Source organism: Heterodontus francisci, unplaced genomic scaffold (genome assembly GCF_036365525.1).
Source record: "Heterodontus francisci isolate sHetFra1 unplaced genomic scaffold, sHetFra1.hap1 HAP1_SCAFFOLD_56, whole genome shotgun sequence".
Taxonomy (NCBI): Eukaryota; Metazoa; Chordata; class Chondrichthyes; order Heterodontiformes; family Heterodontidae; genus Heterodontus; species Heterodontus francisci.
This window is the reverse complement of record NW_027141174.1, coordinates 8487371-8515253: the sequence shown is the minus strand read 5'-3', so window position 1 is coordinate 8515253 and position 27883 is coordinate 8487371.

The following is a 27883-nucleotide window of genomic DNA, read 5'->3' as shown; positions in this document are numbered from 1 at the left end:
TGTGTGTCTGTGTTACTTGGTGTAAGTGTGCGTCGTTGTTCCTGGGTATCATTGTATGTCTTTGTTACTTGGTGTCAGTGTGTGTCTGTGTTACTTGGTGTAAGTGTGTGTCTGTGTTGCTGGGTGTCAGTGTGTGTCTGTGTTACTGGGTGTCAGTGTGTGTCTGTGTTACTTGGTGTAAGTCTGTGTCTTTGTTACTTGGTGTCCGTGTGTGTCAGTGTTACTGGGTGTCCGTGTTTGTCTTTGATACTGGGTGTCAGTGTATGTCTTTGTTACTTGGTGTAAGTGTGTGTCTGTGTTATTGGGGATCAGTGTATGTCTTTGCGACATTGTGTCAGTGTATGTCTTTGTTACTGGGTGTCAGTGTGTGTCTTTGTGACTTGGTGTCAGTGTATGTCTTTGTTACTTGGTGTCAGTGTGTGTCTGTGTTACATGGTGTAAGTGTGTGTCTTTGTTACTTGGTGTCCGTGTGTGTCTTTGTTACTTGGTGTCCGTGTGTGTCTGTGTAACTGGGTATCAGTGTTTGTCTTTGTGACATGGTATCAGTGTATGTCTTTGTTATTGGGTGTCAGTGTGTGTCTGTGTTCCTGGGTATCACTGGATGTCTGTGTTACTTGGTGTAAGTGTGTGTCTGTGTTACTGGGTGTCAGTGTGTGTCTGTGTTACTTGGTGTAAGTCTGTGTCTTTGTTACTTGGTGTCCGTGTGTGTCTGTGTTACTGGGTGTCAGTGTATGTCTTTGTTACTGGGTGTCAGTGTATGTCTTTGTTACTTGGTGTAAGTGTGTGTCTGTGTTACTGGGTGTCAGTGTATGTCTGTGTTACTTGGTGTAAGTGTGTGTCTGTGTTACTGGGTATCAGTGTATGTCTTTGTGACTTGGTGTAAGTGTATGTCTTTGTTACTGGGTGTCTGTGTGTGTCTTTGTGACTTGGTGTCATTGTATGTCTTTGTTACTTGGTGTAAGTGTGTGTTTGTGTTACTGGGTATCAGTGTATGTCTTTGTTACTTGGCGTCAGTGTATGTCAAATTACTAGGTGTAAGTGTATGTCTTTGTTACTTGGTGTATTTGTCTGTCTTTGTTACTTTGTGTAAGTGTATGTCTTTGTCACTTGGTGTCAGTGTATGTCTTTGTTACTTGGTGTCAATGTGTGTCTTTGTGACTTGGTATCAGTGTATGTCTTTGTGACTTGGTATCAGTGTATGTCTTTGTAACTGGGTGTCAGTGTGTGTCTGTGTTACTTGGTGTCAGTGTATGTCTTTGTGACTGTTTGTTAGTGTTTCTCTGTGTTACTGGGTGTCAATGTGTGTTTGTTTGTGTTACTTGGTGTCAGTGCATGTCTTTGTTACTTGGTGTCAGTGTGTGGCTGTGTTACTGGGTATCAGTGTATGTCTTTGTGACTTGGTATCAGTGTATGTCTTTGTGACTTGGTGTCAGTGTATGTCTTTGTGACTTGGTGTCAGTGTCTGTCTTTGTTACTTGGTGCAAGTGTGTGTCTTTGTTACTTGTTGTAATTGTATGTCTTTGTTACTTGGTGTCAGTGTATGTCTGTGTTACTTGTTGTAAGTGTTTGTCTTTGTTACTTGGTGTAAGTGTATGTCTTTGTTGCTTGGTGTCAGTGTATGTCTTTGTTACTTGGTGTCAGTGTGTGTCTTTGTTACTTGGTGTCAGTGTATGTCTTTGTTACTTGGTTTAAGTGTATGTCTTTGTTACTTGGTGTAAGTGTATGTCTGTGTTACTTGTTGTAAGTGTATGTCTTTGTTGCTTGGTGTAATTGTGTGTCTGTGTTACTTGGTGTAAGTGTGTGTCTGTGTTCCTGGGTTTCATTGTATGTCTTTGGTACTTGGTGTCAGTGTATGTCTGTGTTACTTGGTGTAAGTGTGTGTCTGTGTTACTGTCTGTCAGTGTGTGTCTGTGTTCCATGGTGTAAGTCTGTGTCTTTGTTACTTGGTGGCCGTGTATGTCTTTGTGACTTTGTGTCAGTGTATTTCTTTGTAACTGGGTGTCAGTGTGTGTCTTTGTGACTTGGTGTCAGTGTATGTCTTTGTTACTTGGTGTAAGTGTGTGTTTGTGTTACTTTGTATCAGTGTATGTCTTTGTTACTTGGTGTCAGTGTATGTCAAAATACCTGGTGAAAGTGTATGTCTTTGTTACTTGGTGTAATTGTCTGTCTTTGTTACTTGGTGTAATTGTCTGTCTTTGTTACTTTGTGTAAGTGTATGTCTTTGTTACTTGGTGTCAGTGTATGTCTTTGTTACTTGGTGTCAGTGTGTGTCTGTGTTACTGGGAGTCAGTGTATGTCTTTGTTACTTGGTGTTAGTGTGTGTCTGTGTTCCTGGGTATCAGTGTCTGTCTTTGTTACTTGGTGTAAGTGTGTGTCTTTGTTACTTGGTGTAATTGTCTGTCTTTGTTACTTGGTGTCAGTGTATGTCTGTGTTACTTGATGTAAGTGTGTGTCTGTGTTCCTAGGTATCATTGTATGTCTTTGTTACTTGGTGTCAGTGTGTGTCTGTTTTACTTGGTGTAAGTGTGTGTCTGTGTTACTGGGTGTCAGTGTGTGTCTGTGTTGCTTGGTGTAAGTCTGTGTCTTTGTTACTTGGTGTCCGTGTGTGTCTGTGTTACTGGGTGTCCGTGTTTGTCTTTGTTACTGGGTGTCAGTGTATGTCTTTGTTACTTGGTGTAAGTGTGTGTCTGTGTTATTGGGGATCAGTGTATGTCTTTGCGACTTTGTGTCAGTGTATGCCTTTGTTACTGGGTGTCAGTGTGTGTCTTTGTGACTTGGTGTCAGTGTATGTCTTTGTTACTTGGTGTCAGTGTGTGTCTGTGTTACTTGGTGTAAGTGTGTGTCTTTGTTACTTGGTGTCCGTGTGTGTCTTTGTTACTTGGTGTCCGTGTGTGTCTGTGTTACTGGGTATCAGTGTTTGTCTTTGTGACATGGTATCAGTGTACGTCTTTGTTATTGGGTGTCAGTGTGTGTCTGTGATCCTGGGTATCAGTGTATGTCTGTGTTACTTGGTGTATGTGTGTGTCTGTGTTACTGGGTATCAGTGTATGTCTTTGTGACTTGGTGTCAGTGTATGTCTGTGTCACTTGGTGTAAGTGTGTGTCTGTGTTACTGGGTGTCAGTGTGTGTCTGTGTTACTTGGTGTAAGTCTGTGTCTTTGTTACTTGGTGTCCGTGTGTGTCTGTGTTACTGGGTGTCAGTATATGTCTTTGTTACTTGGTGTAAGTGTGTGTCTGTGTTACTGGGTATCAGTGTATGTCTTTGTGACTTGGTGTAAGTGTATGTCTTTGTTACTGGGTGTCTGTGTGTGTCTTTGTGACTTGGTGTCATTGTATGTCTTTGTTACTTGGTGTAAGTGTGTGTTTGTGTTACTGGGTATCAGTGTATGTCTTTGTTACTTGGCGTCAGTGTATGTCAAAATACTCGGTGTAAGTGTATGCCTTTGCTACTTGGTGGAATTGTCTGTCTTTGTTACTTTGTGTAAGTGTATGTCTTTGTTACATGGTGTCAGTGTATGTCTTTGTTACTTGGTGTCAGTGTGTGTCTTTGTAATTGGGTGTCAGTGTGTGTCTGTGTTACTTGGTGTCAGTGTATGTCTTTGTGACTGTTTGTTAGTGTTTCTCTGTGTTACTGGGTGTCAATGTGTGTTTGTTTGTGTTAATGGGTGTCAGTGTATGTCTTTGTTACTTGGTGTAGGTGTGTGTCTGTGTTACTGGGTATCAGTGTCTGTCTTTGTTACTTGGTGCAAGTGTGTGTCTTTGTTACTTGGTGTAATTGTATGTCTTTGTTACTTGGTATCAGTGTATGTCTGCGTTACTTGTTGTAAGTGTATGTCTTTGTTACTTGGTGTAAGTGTATGTCTTTGTTGCTTGGTGTAAGTGTGTGTCTGTGTTACTTGGTGTAAGTGTGTGTCTGTGTTCCTGGGTATCATTGTATGTCTTTGTTACTTGGTGTCAGTGTATGTCTGTGTTACTTGGTGTTAGTCTGTGACCTTATTACTTGGTGTCCGTGTCTGTCTGTGTTACTGGGTGTCAGTGCATGTCTTTGGTACTGGGTGTCAGTGTATGTCTTTGTTGCTTGGTGTAAGTGTATGTCTTTGTTACTTGGTGTCAGTGTGTGTCTGTGTTACTTGGTGTCAGTGTATGTCTTTGTTACTGTTTATTAGTGTTTCTCTGTGTTACTGGGTGTCAGTGTGTGTTTGTTTGTGTTACTGGGTGTCAGTGCATGTCTTTGTTACTTGGTGTAAGTGTGTGTCTTTGTTACTTGGTGTAATTGTATTTCTTTGTTACTTGGTGTCAGTGTATGTCTGTGTTACTTGGTGTCAGTGTATGTCTTTGTTGCTTGGTGTCAGTGTATGTCTGTGTTACTTGGTGTAAGTGTATTTCTTTGTTACTTGGTGTCAGTGTATGTCTGTGTTACTTGGTGTCAGTGTATGTCTTTGTTGCTTGGTGTCAGTGTATGTCTTTGTTACTTGGTGTAAGTGTATGTCTTTGTTACTTGGTGTAAGTGTGTGTCTTTGTTACTTGGTGTAAGTGTGTGTCTGTGTTACTTGGTGTAAGTGTGTGTCTGTGTTCCTGGGTATCATTGTATGTCTTTGTTACTTGGTGTCAGTGTATGTCTGTGTTACTTGGTGTAAGTCTGTTTCCTTATTACTTGGTGTCCGTGTCTGTCTGTGTTACTGGGTGTCAGTGTAAGTCTTTGCTACTGGGTGTCAGTGTATGTCTTTGTTGCTTGGTGTCAGTGTATGTCTTTGTTACTTGGTGTCAGTGTGTGTCTTTGTTACTTGGTGTCAGTGTATGTCTTTGTTACTTGGTGTAAGTGTATGTCTTTGTTACTTGGTGTAAGTGTATGTCTGTGTTACTTGTTGTAAGTGTATGTCTTTGTTGCTTGGTGTAAGTGTGTGTCTGTGTTACTTGGTGTAAGTTTGTGTCTGTGTTCCTGGGTTTCATTGTATGTCTTTCGTACTTGGTGTCAGTGTATGTCAGTGTTACTTGGTGTAAGTGTGTGTCTGTGTTACTGTGTGTCAGTGTGTGGCTGTGTTCCTTGGTGTAAGTCTGTGTCTTTGTTACTTGGTGGCCGTGTATGTCTTTGTGACTTTGTGTCAGTGTATTTCTTTGTAACTGGGTGTCAGTGTGTGTCTTTGTGACTTGGTGTCAGTGTATGTCTTTGTTACTTGGTGTAAGTGTGTGTTTGTGTTACTTTGTATCAGTGTATGTCTTTGTTACTTGGTGTCAGTGTATGTCAAAATACCTGGTGAAAGTGTATGTCTTTGTTACTTGGTGTAATTGTCTGTCTTTGTTACTTGGTGTAATTGTCTGTCTTTGTTACTTTGTGTAAGTGTATGTCTTTGTTACTTGGTGTCAGTGTATGTCTTTGTTACTTGGTGTCAGTGTGTGTCTGTGTTACTGGGAGTCAGTGTATGTCTTTGTTACTTGGTGTTAGTGTGTGTCTGTGTTCCTGGGTATCAGTGTCTGTCTTTGTTACTTGGTGTAAGTGTGTGTCTTTGTTACTTGGTGTAATTGTCTGTCTTTGTTACTTGGTGTCAGTGTATGTCTGTGTTACTTGATGTAAGTGTGTGTCTGTGTTCCTAGGTATCATTGTATGTCTTTGTTACTTGGTGTCAGTGTGTGTCTGTGTTACTTGGTGTAAGTGTGTGTCTGTGTTACTGGGTGTCAGTGTGTGTCTGTGTTGCTTGGTGTAAGTCTGTGTCTTTGTTACTTGGTGTCCGTGTGTGTCTGTGTTACTGGGTGTCCGTGTTTGTCTTTGTTACTGGGTGTCAGTGTATGTCTTTTTTACTTGGTGTAAGTGTGTGTCTGTGTTATTGGGGATCAGTGTATGTCTTTGCGACTTTGTGTCAGTGTATGCCTTTGTTACTGGGTGTCAGTGTGTGTCTTTGTGACTTGGTGTCAGTGTATGTCTTTGTTACTTGGTGTCAGTGTGTGTCTGTGTTACTTGGTGTAAGTGTGTGTCTTTGTTACTTGGTGTCCGTGTGTGTCTTTGTTACTTGGTGTCCGTGTGTGTCTGTGTTACTGGGTATCAGTGTTTGTCTTTGTGACATGGTATCAGTGTACGTCTTTGTTATTGGGTGTCAGTGTGTGTCTGTGATCCTGGGTATCAGTGTATGTCTGTGTTACTTGGTGTATGTGTGTGTCTGTGTTACTGGGTATCAGTGTATGTCTTTGTGACTTGGTGTCAGTGTATGTCTGTGTCACTTGGTGTAAGTGTGTGTCTGTGTTACTGGGTGTCAGTGTGTGTCTGTGTTACTTGGTGTAAGTCTGTGTCTTTGTTACTTGGTGTCCGTGTGTGTCTGTGTTACTGGGTGTCAGTGTATGTCTTTGATACTTGGTGTAAGTGTGTGTCTGTGTTACTGGGTATCAGTGTATGTCTTTGTGACTTGGTGTAAGTGTATGTCTTTGTTACTGGGTGTCTGTGTGTGTCTTTGTGACTTGGTGTCATTGTATGTCTTTGTTACTTGGTGTAAGTGTGTGTTTGTGTTACTGGGTATCAGTGTATGTCTTTGTTACTTGGCGTCAGTGTATGTCAAAATACTAGGTGTAAGAGTATGCCTTTGCTACTTGGTGGAATTGTCTGTCTTTGTTACTTTGTGTAAGTGTATGTCTTTGTTACATGGTGTCAGTGTATGTCTTTGTTACTTGGTGTCAGTGTGTATCTTTGTGACTTGGTATCAGTGTATGTCTTTGTGACTTGGTATCAGTGTATGTCTTTGTAATTGGGTGTCAGTGTGTGTCTGTGTTACTTGGTGTCAGTGTATGTCTTTGTGACTGTTTGTTAGTGTTTCTCTGTGTTACTGGGTGTCAATGTGTGTTTGTTCGTGTTAATGGGTGTCAGTGTATGTCTTTGTTACTTGGTGTAGGTGTGTGTCTGTGTTACTGGGTATCAGTGTCTGTCTTTGTTACTTGGTGCAAGTGTGTGTCTTTGTTACTTGGTGTAATTGTATGTCTTTGTTACTTGGTATCAGTGTATGTCTGTGTTACTTGTTGTAAGTGTATGTCTTTGTTACTTGGTGTAAGTGTATGTCTTTGTTACTTGGTGTAAGTGTGTGTCTGTGTTACTTGGTGTAAGTGTGTGTCTGTGTTCCTGGGTATCATTGTATGTCTTTGTTACTTGGTGTCAGTGTATGTCTGTGTTACTTGGTGTTAGTCTGTGTCCTTATTACTTGGTGCCCGTGTCTGTCTGTGTTACTGGGTGTCAGTGCATGTCTTTGGTACTGGGTGTCAGTGTATGTCTTTGTTACTTGGTGTCAGTGTGTGTCTGTGTTACTTGGTGTCAGTGTATGTCTTTGTTACTGTTTATTAGTGTTTCCCTGTGTTACTGGGTGTCAGTGTGTGTTTGTTTGTGTTACTGGGTGTCAGTGCATGTCTTTGTTACTTGGTGTAAGTGTGTGTCTTTGTTACTTGGTGTAATTGTATTTCTTTGTTACTTGGTGTCAGTGTATTTCTGTGTTACTTGGTGTCAGTGTATGTCTTTGTTGCTTGGTGTCAGTGTATGTCTGTGTTACTTGGTGTAAGTGTGTGTCTGTGTTTCTGGGTGTCAGTGTGTGTCTGTGTTACTTGGTGTAAGTCTGCGTCTTTGTTACTTGGTGTCCGTGTTTGTCTGTGTTACTTTGTGTCAGTGTATGTCTTTGTTACTGGGTGTCAGTGTGTGTCTTTGTTGCTTGGTGTAAGTGTGTGTCTGTGTTACTGGGTATCAGTGTATGTCTTTGTGACTTTGTGTCAGTGGATGTCTTTGTTACTTGGTGTCAGTGTGTGTCTTTGTGACTTGGTGTCAGTGTATGTCTTTGTCACTTGGTGTAAGTGTGTGTTTGTGTTACTGGGTATCAGAGTATGTCTTTGTTACTTGGTGTCAGTGTATGTTAAAAGACCTGGTGTAAGTGTATGTCTTTGTTACTTGGAGCAATTGTCTGTCTTTGTTACTTTGTGTAAGTGTATGTCTTTGTTACTTGGTGTCAGTGTATGTCATTGTTACTTGGTGTCAGTGTGTGTCTGTGTTACTGGGTATCACTGTATGTCTTTGTGACTTGGTATCAGTGTATGTCTTTGTGACTTGGTGTCAGTGTATGTCTTTGTTACTGGGTGTCAGTGTGTGTCTGTGTAACTTGATGTCAGTGTCTGTCTTTGTTACTGTTTATTAGTGTTTCTCTGTGTTACTGGGTGTCAGTGTGTGTTTGTTTGTGTTACTGGGAGTCAACGTATGTCTTTGTTACTTGGTGTTAGTGTGTGTCTGTGTTCCTGGGTATCAATGTCTGTCTTTGTTACTTGGTGTAAGTGTGTGTCTTTGTTACCTGGTGTAATTGTCTGTCTTTGTTACTTGGTGTCAGTGTATGTCTTTGTAACTGGGTGCCAGCGTGTGTCTGTGTTACTTGGTGTCAGTGTATGTCTTTGTGACTGTTTGTTAGTGTTTCTCTGTGTTACTGGGTGTCAATGTGTGTTTGTTTGTGTTAATGGGTGTCAGTGTATGTCTTTGTTACTTGGTGTAGGTGTGTGTCTGTGTTACTGGGTATCAGTGTCTGTCTTTGTTACTTGGTGCAAGTGTGTGCCTTTGTTACTTGGTGTAATTGTATGTCTTTGTTACTTGGTATCAGTGTATGTCTGTGTTACTTGTTGTAATTGTATGTCTTTGTTACTTGGTGTAAGTGTATGTCTTTGTTACTTGGTGTAAGTGTGTGTCTGTGTTACTTGGTGTAAGTGTGTGTCTGTGTTCCTGGGTATCATTGTATGTCTTTGTTACTTGGTGTCAGTGTATGTCTGTGTTACTTGGTGTTAGTCTGTGTCCTTATTACTTGGTGTCCGTGTCTGTCTGTGTTACTGGGTGTCAGTGTATGTCTTTGGTACTGGGTGTCAGTGTATGTCTTTGTTGCTTGGTGTCAGTGTATGTCTTTGTTACTTGGTGTCAGTGTGTATCTGTGTTACTTGGTGTCAGTGTATGTCTTTGTTACTGTTTATTAGTGTTTCTCTGTGTTACTGGGTGTCAGTGTGTGTTTGTTTGTGTTACTGGGTGTCAGTGCATGTCTTTGTTACTTGGTGTAAGTGTGTGTCTTTGTTACTTGGTGTAATTGTATTTCTTTGTTACTTGGTGTCAGTGTATGTCTGTGTTACTTGGTGTCAGTGTATGTCTTTGTTGCTTGGTGTCAGTGTATGTCTGTGTTACTTGGTGTAAGTGTGTGTCTGTGTTACTGGGTGTCAGTGTGTGTCTGTGTTACTTGCTGTAAGTCTGCGTCTTTGTTACTTGGTGTCCGTGTTTGTCTGTGTTACTGTGTGTCAGTGTATGTCTTTGTTACAGGGTGTCAGTGTGTGTCTTTGTTGCATGGTGTAAGTGTGTGTCTGTGTTACTGGGATTCAGTGTGTGTCTGTGTTACTTGGTGTAAGTGTGTATCTTTGTTACTTGGTGTCCGTGTGTGTCTGTGTTACTGGCTATCAGTGCATGTCTTTTTTACTTGGTGTCAGTGTATATCTGTGTTACTTGGTGTAAGTGTGTGTCTTTGTTACTTGGTGTAATTGTATGTCTTTGTTACAGGGTGTCAGTGTGTGTCTGTGTTACTTGGTGTAAGTGTGTGTCTGTGTTCCTGGGTATCAGTGTATGTCTTTGTTACTTGGTGTCAGTGCATGTCTTTGTTACTTGGTGTCAGTGTTTGTCTGTGTTACTGGGTGTCAGTGTGTATCTGTGTTACTGGGTGTCATTGTGTGCCTGTGATACTTGGTGTAAGTGTGTGTCTGTGTTACTGGGTGTCAGTGTGTGTCTGTGTTACTTGGTGTAAGTCTGCGTCTTTGTTACTTGGTGTCCGTGTTTGTCTGTGTTACTGTGTGTCAGTGTATGTCTTTGTTACAGGGTGTCAGTGTGTGTCTTTGTTGCATGGTGTAAGTGTGTGTCTGTGTTACTGGGTATCGGTGTATGTCTTTGTGACTTTGTGTCAGTGTATGTCTTTGTTACTTGGTGTCAGTGTGTGTCTTTGTGACTTGGTGTCAGTGTATGTCTTTGTCACTTGGTGTAAGTGTGTGTCTGTGTTACTGGATGTCAGTGTATGTCTTTGTTACTTGGTGTAAGTGTGTGTCTTTGTTACTTGGTGAACGTGTATGTCTTTGTTACTTGGTGTCAGTGTATGTCTTTGTTGCTTGGTGTAAGTGTGTGACTGTTTTACCTGGTGTAAGTGTGTGTCTGTGTTCCTGTGTATCAGTGTATGTCTTTGTTAGTTGGTGTCAGTGTATGTCTGTGTTAATTGGTGTAAGTGTGTGTCTGTATTACTGGGTATCAGTGTATGTCTTTGTTACTTGGTGTCAGTGTATGTCTGTGTTACTCGGTGTAAGTTTGAGTCAGTGTTACTGGGATTCAGTGTGTGTCTGTGTTACTTGGTGTAAGTGTGTATCTTTGTTACTTGGTGTCCGTGTGTGTCTGTGTTACTGGCTATCAGTGCATGTCTTTTTTACTTGGTGTCAGTGTATATCTGTGTTACTTGGTGTAAGTGTGTGTCTTTGTTACTTGGTGTAATTGTATGTCTTTGTTACATGGTGTCAGTGTGTGTCTGTGTTACTTGGTGTAAGTGTGTGTCTGTGTTCCTTGGTATCAGTGTATGTCTTTGTTACTTGGTGTCAGTGCATGTCTTTGTTACTTGGTGTCAGTGTTTGTCTGTGTTACTGGGTGTCAGTGTGTGTCTGTGTTACTGGGTGTCAGTGTGTGCCTGTAATACTTGGTGTAAGTGTGTGTCTTTGTTACTTGGTGTCCGTGTGTGTCTGTGTTACTGGGTGTCAGTGTATTTCTTTGTTACAGGGTGTCAGTGTATGTCTTTGTTACTTGGTGTAAGTGTGTGTCTGTGTTACTGGGTATCAGTGTCTGTCTTTGTTACTTGGTGTAAGTGTGTGTCTGTGTTACTGGGTATCAGTGTATGTCTTTGTTACTTGGTGTCAGTGGATGTCTGTGTTACTTGGTGTAAGTGTGTGTCTGTGTTACTGGGTATCAGTGTATGTCTTTGTTACTGGGTGTCAGTGTGTTTCTTTGTGTCTTGGTGTCAGTGTATGTTAAAATACTTGGTGGAAGTGTATGTCTTTGTTACTTAGTGTAATTGTCAGTCTTTGTTACTTGGTGTAAGTGTATGTATTTGTTACTTGGTGTCAGTGTATGTCTGTGTTACCTGGTGTAAGTGTGTGTCTGTGTTACTGGGTATCAGTGTATGTCTTTGTTACTGGGTATCAGTGTATGTCTTTGTTACTTGGTGTCAGTGTATGTCTTTGTTACTGGGTGTAAGTGTGTGTCTGTGTTACTGGGTATCAGTGTATGTCTGTGTTACTGGGTATCAGTGTATGTCTGTGTTACTGGGGGTCAGTGTAAGTCTGTGATACTGGGGGTCAGTGTGTGTTTCTAACTCGGTGTCAGTGTGTTTCTGTGTTACTGGGTACCAGTGTATGTCTTTGTTACTTGGTGTCAGTGTATGTGTTTGTGACTTGGTGTCAGTGTATGTCTTTGTTAAATGTTGTAAGTCTGTGGCTGTGTTACTGGGTATCAGTATATGTCTTTGTTACTTTGTGTAATTGTCTGTCTTTGTTAATTGGTGTCAATGTATGTCTGTGTTACTTGGTGTAAGTGTGTGTCTTTGTTACTTCTTGTCAGTGTATGTCTTAGTTACTTGGTGTAAGTGTGTGTCGATGTTACTTGGTGTCAGTGTTTGTGTTTGTGACTTGGTGTCAGTGTATGTCTTGGTTACTTGGTTTAAGACTGTGTCTGTGTTACTTGGTGTCAGTGTATGTCTTTGTTACTTGGTGTCAGTGTATGTGTTTGTGACTTGGTGTCAGTGTATGTCTTTGTTACTGGGTGTCAGTGTATGTCTTTGTTACTTGGTGTAAGTGTGTGTCTGTGTTACTGGGTATCAGTGTATGTCTTTGTTACTTGGTGTCAGTGTATGTCATTGTTACTTGGTGTAAGTGTGTGTCTTTGTTACTTCTTGTCAGTGTATGTCTTAGTTACTTGGTGTAAGTGTGTTTCTGTGTTACTTGGTGTCAGTGTGTGTCTGTGTTCCTAGGTGTCAGTGAATGTCTTTGTTTCTTGGTGTAAGTGTGTGTCGATGTTACTTGGTGTCAGTGTTTGTGTTTGTGACTTGGTGTCAGTGTATGTCTTGGTTACTTGGTTTAAGACAGTGTCTGTGTTACTTGGTGTCAGTGTATGTCTTTGTTACTGGGTGTCAGTGTATGTCTTTGTTACTTGGTGTAAGTGTGTGTCTGTGTTACTGGGTATCAGTGTATGTCTTTGTTACTTGGTGTAAGTGGATGTCTTTGTTACTTGGTGTAAGTGTATGTCTTTGTTACTTGGTGTAAGTGTGTGTCTTTGTTACTTGGTGTCAGTGTATGTCATTGTTACTTGGTGTAAGTGTGTGTCTTTGTTACTTGGTGTCAGTGTGTGTCTGTGTTGCTGGGTGTCAGTGTATGTCTTTGTTACTGTGTATCAGTGTGTGTTACTGGGTGTCAGTCTGAGTCTGTGACACTAGGTGTTAGTATTTCGGTTAGTTTAGAGATACAGCACTTTAACAGGCCCTTCGGCCCACCGACTCTGTGCCGAACGTCAACAACCGATTTATACTAATCCGATACTTATCCCGTATTCCTATCACATCCCCACCGTACCCTATATATTTCCCGACCACCTACCTATACTCGGGGCAATTTATAATGGCCAATTAACCTATCAACCTGCAAGTCATTGGCATGTGGGATGAAACCGGAGCACCCGGAGGAAACCCACGCAGACACAGGGAGAAATTGCAAACTCCGCACAGGCAGTACCCAGAATGGAACCCGGGTCCCTGGAGCTGTGAGGCTGCGGTGCTAACCACTGCGCCAATGTGCCACCCCCCCCCCTCGCCCCCGAGTGTGTGCCTGTGTTACTTGGTATCAGTGTATGTCTTTGTTACTTGGTGTCAATGTATGTCTGTGTTACTTGGTGTAAGTGTGTGTCCGTGTTACTGGGTATCAGTGTATGTCTTTATTGCTTGGTGTAAGTGTGTGTCTGAGTTTCTGGGTATCAGTGTATGTCTTTGTTACTTGTTGTCAGTGTATGTCTCTGTTACTTGGTGTAAGTGTATGTCTTTGATACTTGGTGTCTGTGTATGTCTTTGTTACTTGGTGTAAGTGTGTGTCTGTGTTACTTGGTATAAGTGTGTGTCTGTGTTACGGGGTGTTAGTGTATGTCTCTGTTACTTGGTGTAAGTGTGTGTCTGTGTTACTGGGTATCAGAGTGTGTCTGTGTTACTGGGTATCAGTGTGTGTCTTTGTTACTTGGTGTAAGTGTGTGTCTGTGTTACTGGGTATCAGTGTATGTCTTTGTGACTTGGTGTCAGTGCATGTCTTTGTTACTGGGTGTCAGTGTGTGTCCTTGTGACTTGGTGTCAGTGTATATCTTTGTTACTTGGTGTAAGTGTGTGTCTGTGTTACTTGGTATAAGTGTGTGTCTGTGTTACGGGGTGTTAGTGTATGTCTTTGTTACTTGGTGTAAGTGTGTGTCTGTGTTACTGGGTATCAGAGTGTGTCTGTGTTACTGGGTATCAGTGTGTGTCTTTGTTACTTGGTGTAAGTGTGTGTCTGTGTTACTGGGTATCAGTGTATGTCTTTGTGACTTGGTGTCAGTGTATGACTTTGTTACTGGGTGTCAGTGTGTGTCTTTGTGACTTCGTGTCAGTGTATGTCTTTGTTACATGGTGTCAGTGTGTGTCTGTGTTACTGGGTATCAGTGTATGTCTTTGTTACTTGGTGTCAGTGTATGTCAAAATACTTGGTGCAAGTGTATGTCTTTGTTACTTGGTGTCAGTGTATGTCTGTGTTACTTGGTGTAAGTGTGTGTCTTTGTTACTTCTTGTCAGTGTATGTCTTTGTTACTTGTTGTCAGTGTATGTCTTTGTTACTGGGTGTCAGTGTGTGTCTTTGTGACTTGGTGTCAGTGTATGTCTTTGTTACTTGGTGTAAGTTTTTGTCTGTGTTACTGGGTATCAGTGTATGTCTTTGTTACTTGGTGTCAGTGTATGTCAAAATACTTGGTGCAAGTGTATGTCTTTGTTACTTGGTGTCAGTGTATGTCTGTGTTACTTGGTGTAAGTGTGTGTCTTTGTTACTTCTTGTCAGAGTATGTCTTTGTTACTTGGTGTAAGTGTGTGTCTTTGTTACTCCGTGTCAGTGTGTGTCTGTGTTCCTTGGTGTCAGTGTATGTCTTTCTTAATTGGTGTAAGTGTATGTCTTTGTTACTGGGTGTCAGTGTATGTGTTTGTGACTTGTTGCCAGTGGATTTCTTTGTTACTGGGTTTCAGTGTATGTCTTTGTGACTTGGTGTAATTGTATGTCAAAATACTTGGTGGAAGTGCATGTCTGTGTTACATGGTGTAAGTGTATGTCTTTGTTACTTGGTGTAAGTGTGCGTCTGTGTTACTGGGTATCAGTGTATGTCTTTGTTACTTGGTGTAAATGTGCGTCTGTGTTACTGGGTATCAGTGTATGTCTTTGTTACTTTGTGTCAGTGTATGTCTGTGTTACTTGGTGTAAGTGTGTGTCTGTGTTACTGGGGGTCAGTGTGTGTCTTTGTTACTTGCTGTCCGTGTGTGTCTTTGTTACTGGGTGTCAGTGTATGTCTTTGTTTCTGGGTGTCAGTGTATGTCTTTGTTACTTGGTGTAAGTGTGTGTCTGTGTTAATTGGTGTCAGTGTATGTCTGTGTTCCTTGCTGTAAGTCTGTGTCTTTGTTATTTGGTGTCCGTGAGTGTCTGTGTTACTGGGTGTCAGTGTATGTCTTTGTTACTTGGTGTCAGTGTATGTCTTTGTTACTGGGTGTCAGTGTTTGTCTTTGTGACTTGGTGTCAGTGTATGACTTTGTTACTTGGTGTAAGTGTGTGTCTGTGTTACTGGGTGTCAGTGTATGTCTTTGTTACTTGGTGTAAGTGTGTGTCTTTGTTACTTGGTGTACGTGTATGTCTTTGTTACTTGCTGTCAGTGTATGTCTTTGTTGCTTGGTGTAAGTGTGTGACTGTGTTACCTGGTGTAAGTGTGTGTCTGTGTTCCTGTCTATCAGTGTATGTCTTTGTAGTTGGTGTTAGTGTATGTCTGTGTTAATTGGTGTAAGTGTGTGTCTGTATTACTGGGTATCAGTGTATGTCTTTGTTACTTGGTGTCAGTGTATGTCTGTGTTACTCGGTGTAAGTTTGAGTCAGTGTTACTGGGTGTCAGTGTGTGGCTGTGTTACTTGGTGTAAGTGTGTGTCTTTGTTACTTGGTGTCAGTGTGTGTCTGTGTTGCTGGGTGTCAGTGTATGTCTTTGTTACTTGGTGTAAGTGTGTGTCTGTGTTACTGGGCATCAGAGTGTGTCTGTGTTACTGGGTATCAGTGTGTGTCTTTGTTACTTGGTGTAAGTGTGTGTCTGTGTTACTGGGTATCAGTGTATGTCTTTGTGACTTGGTGTCAGTGCATGTCTTTGTTACTGGGTGTCAGTGTGTGTCCTTGTGACTTGGTGTCAGTGTATATCTTTGTTACTTGGTGTAAGTTTGAGTCAGTGTTACTGGGTGTCAGTGTGTGGCTGTGTTACTTGGTGTAAGTGTGTGTCTTTGTTACTTGGTGTCAGTGTGTGTCTGTGTTGCTGGGTGTCAGTGTATGTCTTTGTTACTTGGTGTAAGTGTGTGTCTGTGTTACTGGGCATCAGAGTGTGTGTGTGTTACTGGGTATCAGTGTATGTCTTTGTTACTTGGTGTCAGTGTATGACTTTGTTACTGGGTGTCAGTGTGTGTCTTTGTGACTTCGTGTCAGTGTATGTCTTTGTTACATGGTGTCAGTGTGTGTCTGTGTTACTGGGTATCAGTGTATGTCTTTGTTACTTGGTGTCAGTGTATGTCAAAATACTTGGTGCAAGTGTATGTCTTTGTTACTTGGTGTCAGTGTATGTCTGTGTTACTTGGTGTAAGTGTGTGTCTTTGTTACTTCTTGTCAGTGTATGTCTTTGTTACTTGTTGTCAGTGTATGTCTTTGTTACTGGGTGTCAGTGTGTGTCTTTGTGACTTGGTGTCAGTGTATGTCTTTGTTACTTGGTGTAAGTGTGTGTCTGTGTTACTGGGTATCAGTGTATGTCTTTGTTACTTGGTGTCAGTGTATGTCAAAATACTTGGTGCAAGTGTATGTCTTTGTTACTTGGTGTCAGTGTATGTCTGTGTTACTTGGTGTAAGTGTGTGTCTTTGTTACTTCTTGTCAGAGTATGTCTTTGTTACTTGGTGTAAGTGTGTGTCTTTGTTACTCCGTGTCAGTGTGTGTCTGTGTTCCTTGGTGTCAGTGTATGTCTTTCTTAATTGGTGTAAGTGTATGTCTTTGTTACTGGGTGTCAGTGTATGTGTTTGTGACTTGTTGCCAGTGGATTTCTTTGTTACTGGGTTTCAGTGTATGTCTTTGTGACTTGGTGTAATTGTATGTCAAAATACTTGGTGGAAGTGCATGTCTGTGTTACATGGTGTAAGTGTATGTCTTTGTTACTTGGTGTAAGTGTGCGTCTGTGTTACTGGGTATCAGTGTATGTCTTTGTTACTTGGTGTAAATGTGCGTCTGTGTTACTGGGTATCAGTGTATGTCTTTGTTACTTTGTGTCAGTGTATGTCTGTGTTACTTGGTGTAAGTGTGTGTCTGTGTTACTGGGGGTCAGTGTGTGTCTTTGTTACTTGCTGTCCGTGTGTGTCTTTGTTACTGGGTGTCAGTGTATGTCTTTGTTTCTGGGTGTCAGTGTATGTCTTTGTTACTTGGTGTAAGTGTGTGTCTGTGTTAATTGGTGTCAGTGTATGTCTGTGTTCCTTGCTGTAAGTCTGTGTCTTTGTTATTTGGTGTCCGTGAGTGTCTGTGTTACTGGGTGTCAGTGTATGTCTTTGTTACTTGGTGTCAGTGTATGTCTTTGTTACTGGGTGTCAGTGTGTGTCTTTGTGACTTGGTGTCAGTGTATGACTTTGTTACTTGGTGTAAGTGTGTGTCTGTGTTACTGGGTGTCAGTGTATGTCTTTGTTACTTGGTGTAAGTGTGTGTCTTTGTTACTTGGTGTACGTGTATGTCTTTGTTACTTGCTGTCAGTGTATGTCTTTGTTGCTTGGTGTAAGTGTGTGACTGTGTTACCTGGTGTAAGTGTGTGTCTGTGTTCCTGTCTATCAGTGTATGTCTTTGTAGTTGGTGTTAGTGTATGTCTGTGTTAATTGGTGTAAGTGTGTGTCTGTATTACTGGGTATCAGTGTATGTCTTTGTTACTTGGTGTCAGTGTATGTCTGTGTTACTCGGTGTAAGTTTGAGTCAGTGTTACTGGGTGTCAGTGTGTGGCTGTGTTACTTGGTGTAAGTGTGTGTCTTTGTTACTTGGTGTCAGTGTGTGTCTGTGTTGCTGGGTGTCAGTGTATGTCTTTGTTACTGTGTATCTGTGTGTGTTACTGGGTGTCAGTCTGAGTCTGTGACACCAGGTGTTAGTATTTCGGTTACTTTAGAGATACAGCACTTGAACAGGCCCTTCGGCCAACCGACTCTGTGCCGAACATCAACAACCGATTTATACTAATCCGATACTTATCCCGTATTCCTATCACATCCCCACCGTACCCTATATATTTCCCGACCACCTACCTATACTAGGGGCAATTTAAAATTGCCAATTAACCTATCAACCTGCAAGTCTTTGGCATGTGGGAGGAAACCGGAGCACCCGGAGGAAACCCACGCAGACACAGGGAGAAATTGCAAATTCCGCACAGGCAGTACCCAGAATGGAACCCGGGTCCCTGGAGCTGTGAGGCTGCGGTGCTAACCACTGCGCCAATGTGCCACCCCTCCCCCCCCCCCCGCCCCCGAGTGTTTGCCTGTGTTACTTGGTATCAGTGTATGTCTTTGTTACTTGGTGTCAATGTATGTCTGTGTTACTTGGTGTAAGTGTGTGTCCGTGTTACTGGGTATCAGTGTATGTCTTTGTTACTTGGTGTAAGTGTGTGTCTGAGTTACTGGGTATCAGTGTATGTCTTTGTTACTTGTTGTCAGTGTATGTCTCTGTTACTTGGTGTAAGTGTATGTCTTTGATACTTGGTGTCAGTGTATGTCTTTGTTACTTGGTGTAAGTGTGTGTCTGTGTTACTTGGTATAAGTGTGTGTCTGTGTTACGGGTTGTCAGTGTATGTCTTTGTTACTTGGTGTAAGTGTGTGTCTGTGTTACTGGGTATCAGAGTGTGTCTGTGTTACTGGGTATCAGTGTGTGTCTTTGTTACTTGGTGTAAGTGTGTGTCTGTGCTACTGGGTATCAGTGTATGTCTTTGTGACTTGGTGTCAGTGCATGTCTTTGTTACTGGGTGTCAGTGTGTGTCCTTGTGACTTGGTGTCAGTGTATATCTTTGTTACTTGGTGTAAGTGTGTGTCTGTGTTACTGGGTAACAGTGTATGTCTTTGTTACTTGGTGTCAGTGTATGACTTTGTTACTGGGTGTCAGTGTGTGTCTTTGTGAATTCGTGTCAGTGTATGTCTTTGTTACTTGGTGTCAGTGTGTGTCTGTGTTACTGGGTATCAGTGTATGTCTTTGTTACTTGGTGTCAGTGTATGTCAAAATACTTGGTGCAAGTGTATGTCTTTGTTACTTGGTGTCAGTGTATGTCTGTGTTACTTGGTGTAAGTGTGTGTCTTTGTTACTTCTTGTCAGTGTATGTCTTTGTTACTCGGTGTCAGTGTGTGTCTTTGTTACTCGGTGTCAGTGTGTGTCTGTGCTCCTTGGTGTCAGTGTATGTCTTTGTTACTTGGTGTAAGTGTATGTCTTTGTTACTGGGTGTCAGTGTATGTGTTTGTGACTGGTTGCCAGTGGATTTATTTGTTACTGGGTTTCAGTGTATGTCTTTGTGACTTGGTGTAATTGTATGTCAAAATACCTGGTGTAAGTGTATGTCTGTGTTATTTGGTGTAAATGTATGTCTTTGTTACTTGGTGTAAGTGTATGTCTTTGTTACTGGGTGTCAGTGTGTGTCTTTGTGACTTGGTGTCAGTGTATGTCTTGGTTACTGGGTGTCAGTGTGCGTCTGTGTTCCTGGGTATCAGAGTATGTCTTTGTTACTGGGTATCAGTGTATGTCTTTGTTACTTGGTGTCAGTGTATGTCAAAATACTTGTTGCAAGTGTATGTCTTTGTTACTTGGTGTCAGTGTATGTCTGTGTTACTTGGTGTAAGTGTGTGTCTTTGTTACTTCTTGTCAGTGTATGTCTTTGTTACTCGGTGTCAGTGTGTGTCTTTGTTACTCGGTGTCAGTGTGTGTCTGTGTTCCTTGGTGTCAGTGTATGTCTTTGTTACTTGGTGTAAGTGTGTGTCTGTGTTACTTGGTATAAGTGTGTGTCTGTGTTACGGGGTGTCAGTGTATGTCTTTGTTACTTGGTGTAAGTGTGTGTCTGTGTTACTGGGTATCAGAGAGTGTCTGTGTTACTGGGTATCAGTGTGTGTCTTTGTTACTTGTTGTAAGTGTGTGTCTGTGTTACTGGGTATCAGTGTATGTCTTTGTGACTTGGTGTCAGTGCATGTCTTTGTTACTGGGTGTCAGTGTGTGTCCTTGTGACTTGGTGTCAGTGTATATCTTTGTTACTTGGTGTAAGTGTGTGTCTGTGTTACTGGGTATCAGTGTATGTCTTTGTTACTTGGTGTCAGTGTATGACTTTGTTACTGGGTGTCAGTGTGTGTCTTTGTGACTTCGTGTCAGTGTATGTCTTTGTTACTTGGTGTCAGTGTGTGTCTGTGTTACTGGGTATCAGTGTATGTCTTTGTTACTTGGTGTCAGTGTATGTCAAAATACTTGGTGCAAGTGTATGTCTTTGTTACTTGGTGTCAGTGTATGTCTGTGTTACTTGGTGTAAGTGTGTGTCTTTGTTACTTCTTGTCAGTGTATGTCTTTGTTACTCGGTGTCAGTGTGTGTCTTTGTTACTCGGTGTCAGTGTGTGTCTGTGTTCCTTGGTGTCAGTGTATGTCTTTGTTACTTGGTGTAAGTGTATGTCTTTGTTACTGGGTGTCAGTGTATGTGTTTGTGACTTGTTGCCAGTGGATTTCTTTGTTACTGGGTTTCAGTGTATGTCTTTGTGACTTGGTGTAATTGTATGTCAAAATACCTGGTGTAAGTGTATGTCTGTGTTATTTGGTGTAAATGTATGTCTTTGTTACTTGGTGTAAGTGTATGTCTTTGTTACGGGGTGTCAGTGTGTGTCTTTGTGACTTGGTGTCAGTGTATGTCTTTGTTACTGGGTGTCAGTGTGCGTCTGTGTTCCTGGGTATCAGAGTATGTCTTTGTTACTGGGTATCAGTGTATGTCTTTGTTACTTGGTGTCAATGTATGTCAAAATACTTGGTGCAAGTGTATGTCTTTGTTACTTGGTGTCAGTGTATGTCTGTGTTACTTGGTGTAAGTGTGTGTCTTTGTTACTTCTTGTCAGTGTATGTCTTTGTTACTCGGTGTCAGTGTGTGTCTTTGTTACTCGGTGTCAGTGTGTGTCTGTGTCCCTTGGTGTCAGTGTATGTCTTTGTTACTTGGTGTAAGTGTATGTCTTTGTTACTGGGTGTCAGTGTATGTGTTTGTGACTTGTTGCCAGTGGATTTCTTTGTTACTGGGTTTCAGTGTATGTCTTTGTGACTTGGTGTAATTGTATGTCAAAATACCTGGTGTAAGTGTATGTCTGTGTTATTTGTGTAAATGTATGTCTTTGTTACTTGGTGTAAGTGTATGTCTTTGTTACTGGGTGTCAGTGTATGTCTTTGTTACTGGGTGTCAGTGTGCGTCTGTGTTCCTGGGTATCAGAGTATGTCTTTGTTACTGGGTATCAGTGTATGTCTTTGTGACTTGGTGTCAGTGTATGTCTTTGTTACTGGGTGTCAGTGTGTGTCTTTGTGACTTGGTGTCAGTGTTTGTCTTTGTTACTTGGTGTAAGTGTGTGACTGTGTTACTGCGTATCAGTGTCTGTCTTTGTTACTTGTTGTCAATGTATGTCTTTGTTACTGGGTGTCAGTGTGTGTCTTTGTGACTTGGTGTCAGTGTATGTCTTTGTTACTTGTTGTCAGTGTATGTCTTTGTTACTGGGTGTCAGTGTGTGTCTTTGTGACTTGGTGTCAGTGTATGTCTTTGTTACTTGGTGTAAGTGTGTGTCTGTGTTACTGGGTATCAGTGTATGTCTTTGTTACTTGGTGTCAGTGTATGTCAAAATACTTGGTGCAAGTGTATGTCTTTGTTACTTGGTGTCAGTGTATGTCTGTGTTACTTGGTGTAAGTGTGTGTCTTTGTTACTTCTTGTCAGTGTATGTCTTTGTTACTTGGTGTAAGTGTGTGTCTTTGTTACTCGGTGTCAGTGTGTGTCTGTGTTCCTTGGTGTCAGTGTATGTCTTTCTTAATTGGTGTAAGTGTATGTCTTTGTTACTGGGTGTCAGTGTATGTGTTTGTGACTTGTTGCCAGTGGATTTCTTTGTTACTGGGTTTCAGTGTATGTCTTTGTGACTTGGTGTAATTGTATGTCAAAATACTTGGTGTAAGTGCATGTCTGTGTTACTTGGTGTAAGTGTATGTCTTTGTTACTTGGTGTAAGTGTGCGTCTGTGTTACTGGGTATCAGTGTATGTCTTTGTTACTTGGTGTAAATGTGCGTCTGTGTTACTGGGTATCAGTGTATGTCTTTGTTACTTGGTGTCAGTGCATGTCTTTGTTACTTGGTGTAAGTGTGTGTCTGTGTTACTGGGGGTCAGTGTGTGTCTTTGTTACTTGGTGTTCGTGTGTGTCTTTGTTACTGGGTGTCAGTGTATGTCTTTGTTTCTGGGTGTAAGTGTATGTCTTTGTTACTTGGTGTAAGTGTGTGTCTGTGTTAATTGGTGTCAGTGTATGTCTGTGTTCCTTGCTGTAAGTCTGTGTCTTTGTTATTTGGTGTCCGTGAGTGTCTGTGTTACTGGGTGTCAGTGTATGTCTTTGTTACTGGGTATCAGTGTATGTCTTTGTTACTTGGTGTCAGTGTATGTCTTTGTTACTGGGTGTCAGTGTGTGTCTTTGTGACTTGGTGTCAGTGTATGACTTTGTTACTTGGTGTAAGTGTGTGTCTGTGTTACTGGGTGTCAGTGTATGTCTTTGTTACTTGGTGTAAGTGTGTGTCTTTGTTACTTTTTGTACGTGTATGTCTTTGTTACTTGGTGTCAGTGTATGTCTTTGTTGCTTGGTGTAAGTGTGTGACTGTGTTACCTGGTGTAAGTGTGTGTCTGTGTTCCTGTCTATCAGTGTATGTCTTTGTAGTTGGTGTCAGTGTATGTCTGTGTTAATTGGTGTAAGTGTGTGTCTGTATTACTGGGTATCAGTGTACGTCTTTGTTACTTGGTGTCAGTGTATGTCTGTGTTACTCGGTGTAAGTTTGAGTCAGTGTTACTGGGTGTCAGTGCGTGGCTGTGTTACTTGGTGTAAGTGTGTATCTTTGTTACTTGGTGTCCGTGTGTGTCTGTGTTACTGGCTATCAGTGCATGTCTTTTTTACTTGGTGTCAGTGTATATCTGTGTTACTTGGTGTAAGTGTGTGTCTTTGTTACTTGGTGTAATTGTGTGTCTTTGTTACATGGTGTCAGTGTGTGTCTCTGTTACTTGGTGTAAGTGTGTGTCTGTGTTCCTGGGTATCAGTGTATGTCTTTGTTACTTGGTGTCAGTGCATGTCTTTGTTACTTGGTGTCAGTGTTTGTCTGTGTTACTTGGTGTAAGTGTGTGTCTTTGTTACTTCTTGTCAGTGTATGTCTTTGTTACTCGGTGTCAGTGTGTGTCTTTGTTACTCGGTGTCAGTGTGTGTCTGTGTTCCTTGGTGTCAGTGTATGTGTTTGTGACTTGTTGCCAGTGGATTTCTTTGTTACTGGGTTTCAGTGTATGTCTTTGTGACTTGGTGTAATTGTATGTCAAAATACCTGGTGTAAGTGTATGTCTGTGTTATTTGGTGTAGATGTATGTATTTGTTACTTGGTGTAAGTGTATGTCTTTGTTACTGGGTGTCAGTGTGTGTCTTTGTGACTTGGTGTCAGTGTATGTCTTTGTTACTGGGTGTCAGTGTGCGTCTGTGTTCCTGGGTATCAGAGTATGTCTTTGTTACTTGGTGTCAGTGTATGTCAAAATACTTGGTGCAAGTGTATGTCTTTGTTACTTGGTGTCAGTGTATGTCTGTGTTACTTGGTGTAAGTGTGTGTCTTTGTTACTTCTTGTCAGTGTATGTCTTTGTTACTCGGTGTCAGTGTGTGTCTTTGTTACTCGGTGTCAGTGTGTGTCTGTGTTCCTTGGTGTCAGTGTATGTCTTTGTTACTTGGTGTAAGTGTATGTCTTTGTTACTGGGTGTCAGTGTATGTGTTTGTGACTTGTTGCCAGTGGATTTCTTTGTTACTGGGTTTCAGTGTATGTCTTTGTGACTTGGTGTAATTGTATGTCAAAATACCTGATGTAAGTGTATGTCTGTGTTACTTGGTGTAAATGTGTGTCTTTGTTACTTGGGGTAAGTGTATGTCTTTGTTACTGGGTGTCAGTGTGTGTCTTTGTGACTTGGTGTCAGTGTATGTCTTTGTTACTGGGTGTCAGTGTGCGTCTGTGTTCCTGGGTATCAGAGTATGTCTTTGTTACTGGGTATCAGTGTATGTCTTTGTGACTTGGTGTCAGTGTATGTCTTTGTTACTGGGTGTCAGTGTGTGTCTTTGTGACTTGGTGTCAGTGTTTGTCTTTGTTACTTGGTGTAGATGTGTGACTGTGTTACTGGGTATCAGTGTCTGTCTTTGTTACTTGTTGTCAGTGTATGTCTTTGTTACTGGGTGTCAGTGTGTGTCTTTGTTACTTGGTGTCAGTGTATGTCAAAATACTTGGTGGAAGTGTATGTCTTTGTTACTTGGTGTCAGTGCTGTCTGTGTTACTTGGTGTAAGTGTGTGTCTTTGTTACTTCTTGTCAGTGTATGTCTTTGTTACTTGGTGTAAGTGTGTGTCTTTGTTACTCGGTGTCAGTGTGTGTCTGTGTTCCTTGGTGTCAGTGTATGTCTTTCTTAATTGGTGTAAGTGTATGTCTTTGTTACTGGGTGTCAGTGTATGTGTTTGTGACTTGTTGCCAGTGGATTTCTTTGTTACTGGGTTTCAGTGTATGTCTTTGTGACTTGGTGTAATTGTATGTCAAAATACTTGGTGTAAGTGCATGTCTGTGTTACTTGGTGTAAGTGTATGTCTTTGTTACTTGGTGTAGGTGTGCGTCTGTGTTACTGGGTATCAGTGTATGTCTTTGTTACTTGGTGTAAATGTGCGTCTGTGTTACTGGGTATCAGTGTATGTCTTTGTTACTTGGTGTCAGTGTGTGTCTGTGTTAATTGGTGTCAGTGTATGTCTGTGTTCCTTGCTGTTAGTCTGTGTCTTTGTTATTTGGTGTCCGTGAGTGTCTGTGTTACTGGGTGTCAGTGTATGTCTTTGTTACTGGGTATCAGTGTATGTCTTTGTTACTTGGTGTCAGTGTATGTCTTTGTTACTGGGTGTCAGTGTGTGTCTTTGTGACTTGGTGTCAGTGTATGACTTTGTTACTTGGTGTAAGTGTGTGTCTGTGTTACTGGGTGTCAGTGTATGTCTTTGTTACTTGGTGTAAGTGTGTGTCTTTGTTACTTGGTGTACGTGTATGTCTTTGTTACTTGGTGTCAGTGTATGTCTTTGTTGCTTGGTGTAAGTGTGTGACTGTGTCACCTGGTGTAAGTGTGTGTCTGTGTTCCTGTCTATCAGTGTATGTCTTTGTAGTTGGTGTCAGTATATGTCTGTGTTAATTGGTGTAAGTGTGTGTCTGTATTACTGGGTATCAGTGTATGTCTTTGTTACTTGGTGTCAGTGTATGTCTGTGTTACTCGGTGTAAGTTTGAGTCAGTGTTACTGGGTGTCAGTGTGTGGCTGTGTTACTTGGTGTAAGTGTGTATCTTTGTTACTTGGTGTCCGTGTGTGTCTGTGTTACTGGCTATCAGTGCATGTCTTTTTTACTTGGTGTCAGTGTATATCTGTGTTACTTGGTGTAAGTGTGTGTCTTTGTTACTTGGCGTCAGTGTGTGTCTGTGATACTTGGTGGAAGTGTGTGTCTTTGTTACTTGGTGTCCGTGTGTGTCTGTTACTGGGTTTCAGTGTATGTCTTTGTTACTGGGTGTCAGTGTATGTCTTTGTTACTTGGTGTAAGTGTGTGTCTGTGTTACTGGGTATCAGTGTATGTCTTTGTTACTTGGTGTCAGTGTATGTCAAAATACTTGGTGCAAGTGTATGTCTTTGTTACTTGGTGTCAGTGTATGTCTGTGTTACTTGGTGTAAGTGTGTGTCTTTGTTACTTCTTGTCAGTGTATGTCTTTGTTACTTGGTGTAAGTGTGTGTCTTTGTTACTCGGTGTCAGTGTGTGTCTGTGTTCCTTGGTGTCAGTGTATGTCTTTCTTAATTTGTGTAAGTGTATGTCTTTGTTACTGGGTGTCAGTGTATGTGTTTGTGACTTGTTGCCAGTGGATTTCTTTGTTACTGGGTTTCAGTGTATGTCTTTGTGACTTGGTGTAAGTGTATGTCTTTGTTACTTGGTGTAAGTGTGCGTCTGTGTTACTGGGTATCAGTGTATGTCTTTGTTACTTGGTGTAAATGTGCGTCTGTGTTACTGGGTATCAGTGTATGTCTTTGTTACTTGGTGTCAGTGCATGTCTTTGTTACTTGGTGTAAGTGTGTGTCTGTGTTACTGGGGGTCAGTGTGTGTCTTTGTTACTTGGTGTCCGTGTGTGTCTTTGTTACTGGGTGTCAGTGTATGTCTTTGTTTCTGGGTGTAAGTGTGTGTCTGTGTTAATTGGTGTCAGTGTATGTCTGTGTTCCTTGCTGTAAGTCTGTGTCTTTGTTATTTGGTGTCCGTGAGTGTCTGTGTTACTGGGTGTCAGTGTATGTCTTTGTTACTGGGTATCAGTGTATGTCTTTGTTACTTGGTGTCAGTGTATGTCTTTGTTACTGGGTGTCAGTGTGTGTCTTTGTGACTTGGTGTCAGCGTATGACTTTGTTACTTGGTGTAAGTGTGTGTCTGTGTTACTGGGTGTCAGTGTATGTCTTTGTTACTTGGTGTAAGTGTGTGTCTTTGTTACTTGGTGTACGTGTATGTCTTTGTTACTTGGTGTCAGTCTATGTCTTTGTTGCTTGGTGTATGTGTGTGACTGTGTTACCTGGTGTAAGTGTGTGTCTGTGTTCCTGTCTATCAGTGTATGTCTTTGTAGTTGGTGTCAGTGTATGTCTGTGTTACTCGGTGTAAGTTTGAGTCAGTGTTACTGGGTGTCAGTGTGTGGCTGTGTTACTTGGTGTAAGTGTGTATCTTTGTTACTTGGTGTCCGTGTGTGTCTGTGTTACTGGCTATCAGTGCATGTCTTTTTTACTTGGTGTCAGTGTATATCTGTGTTACTTGGTGTAAGTGTGTGTCTTTGTTACTTGGTGTAATTGTGTGTCTTTGTTACATGGTGTCAGTGTCTGTCTGTGTTAATTGGTGTAAGTGTGTGTCTGTATTACTGGGTATCAGTGTATGTCTTTGTTACTTGGTGTCAGTGTATGTCTGTGTTACTCGGTGTAAGTTTGAGTCAGTGTTACTGGGTGTCAGTGTGTGGCTGTGTTACTTGGTGTAAGTGTGTATCTTTGTTACTTGGTGTCCGTGTGTGTCTGTGTTACTGGCTATCAGTGCATGTCTTTTTTACTTGGTGTCAGTGTATATCTGTGTTACTTGGTGTAAGTGTGTGTCTTTGTTACTTGGTGTAATTGTGTGTCTTTGTTACATGGTGTCAGTGTGTGTCTTTGTTACTTGGTGTAAGTGTGTGTCTGTGTTCCTGGGTATCAGTGTATGTCTTTGTTACTTGGTGTCAGTGTATGTCTTTGTTATTGGGTGTCAGTGTGTGTCTGTGTCACTTGGTGTAAGTGTGTGTCTGTGTTACTGGGTGTCAGTGTGTGTCTGTGTTACTTGGTGTAAGTCTGTGTCTTTGTTACTTGGTGTCCGTGTGTGTCTGTGTTACTGGGTGTCAGTGTATGTCTTTGTTACTTGGTTTAAGTGTGTGTCTGTGTTACTGGGTGTCAGTGTATGTCTGTGTTACTTGGTGTAAGTGTGTGTCTGTGTTACTGGGTATCAGTGTATGTCTTTGTGACTTGGTGTAAGTGTATGTCTTTGTTACTTGGCGTCAGTGTATGTCAAAATACTAGGTGTAAGTGTATGTCTTTGCTACTTGGTGTAATTGTCTGTCGTTGTTACTTTGTGTAAGTGTATGTCTTTGTTACTTGGTGTCAGTGTATGTCTTTTTTACTTGGTGTCAGTGTGTGTCTTTGTGACTTGGTATCAGTGTATGTCTTTGTGACTTGGTATCAGTGTATGTCTTTGTAACTGGGTGTCAGTGTGTGTCTGTGTTACTTGGTGTCAGTGTATGTCTTTGTGACTGTTTGTTAGTGTTTCTCTGTGTTACTGGGTGTCAATGTGTGTTTGTTTGTGTTAATGAGTGTCAGTGTATGTCTTTGTTACTTGGTGTATGTGTGTGTCTGTGTTACTGGGTATCAGTGTCTGTCTTTGTTACTTGGTGCAAGTGTGTGTCTTTGTTACTTGGTGTAATTGTATGTCTTTGTTACTTGGTATCAGTGTATGTCTTTGTTACTTGGTGTAAGTGTATGTCTTTGTTACTTGGTGTAAGTGTGTGTCTGTGTTACTTGGTGTAAGTGTGTGTCTGTGTTCCTGGGTATCATTGTATGTCTTTGTTACTTGGTGTCAGTGTATGTCTGTGTTACTTGGTGTTAGTCTGTGTCCTTATTACTTGGTGTCCGTGTCTGTCTGTGTTACTGGGTGTCAGTGTATGTCTTTGGTACTGGGTGTCAGTGTATGTCTTTTTTGCTTGGTGTCAGTG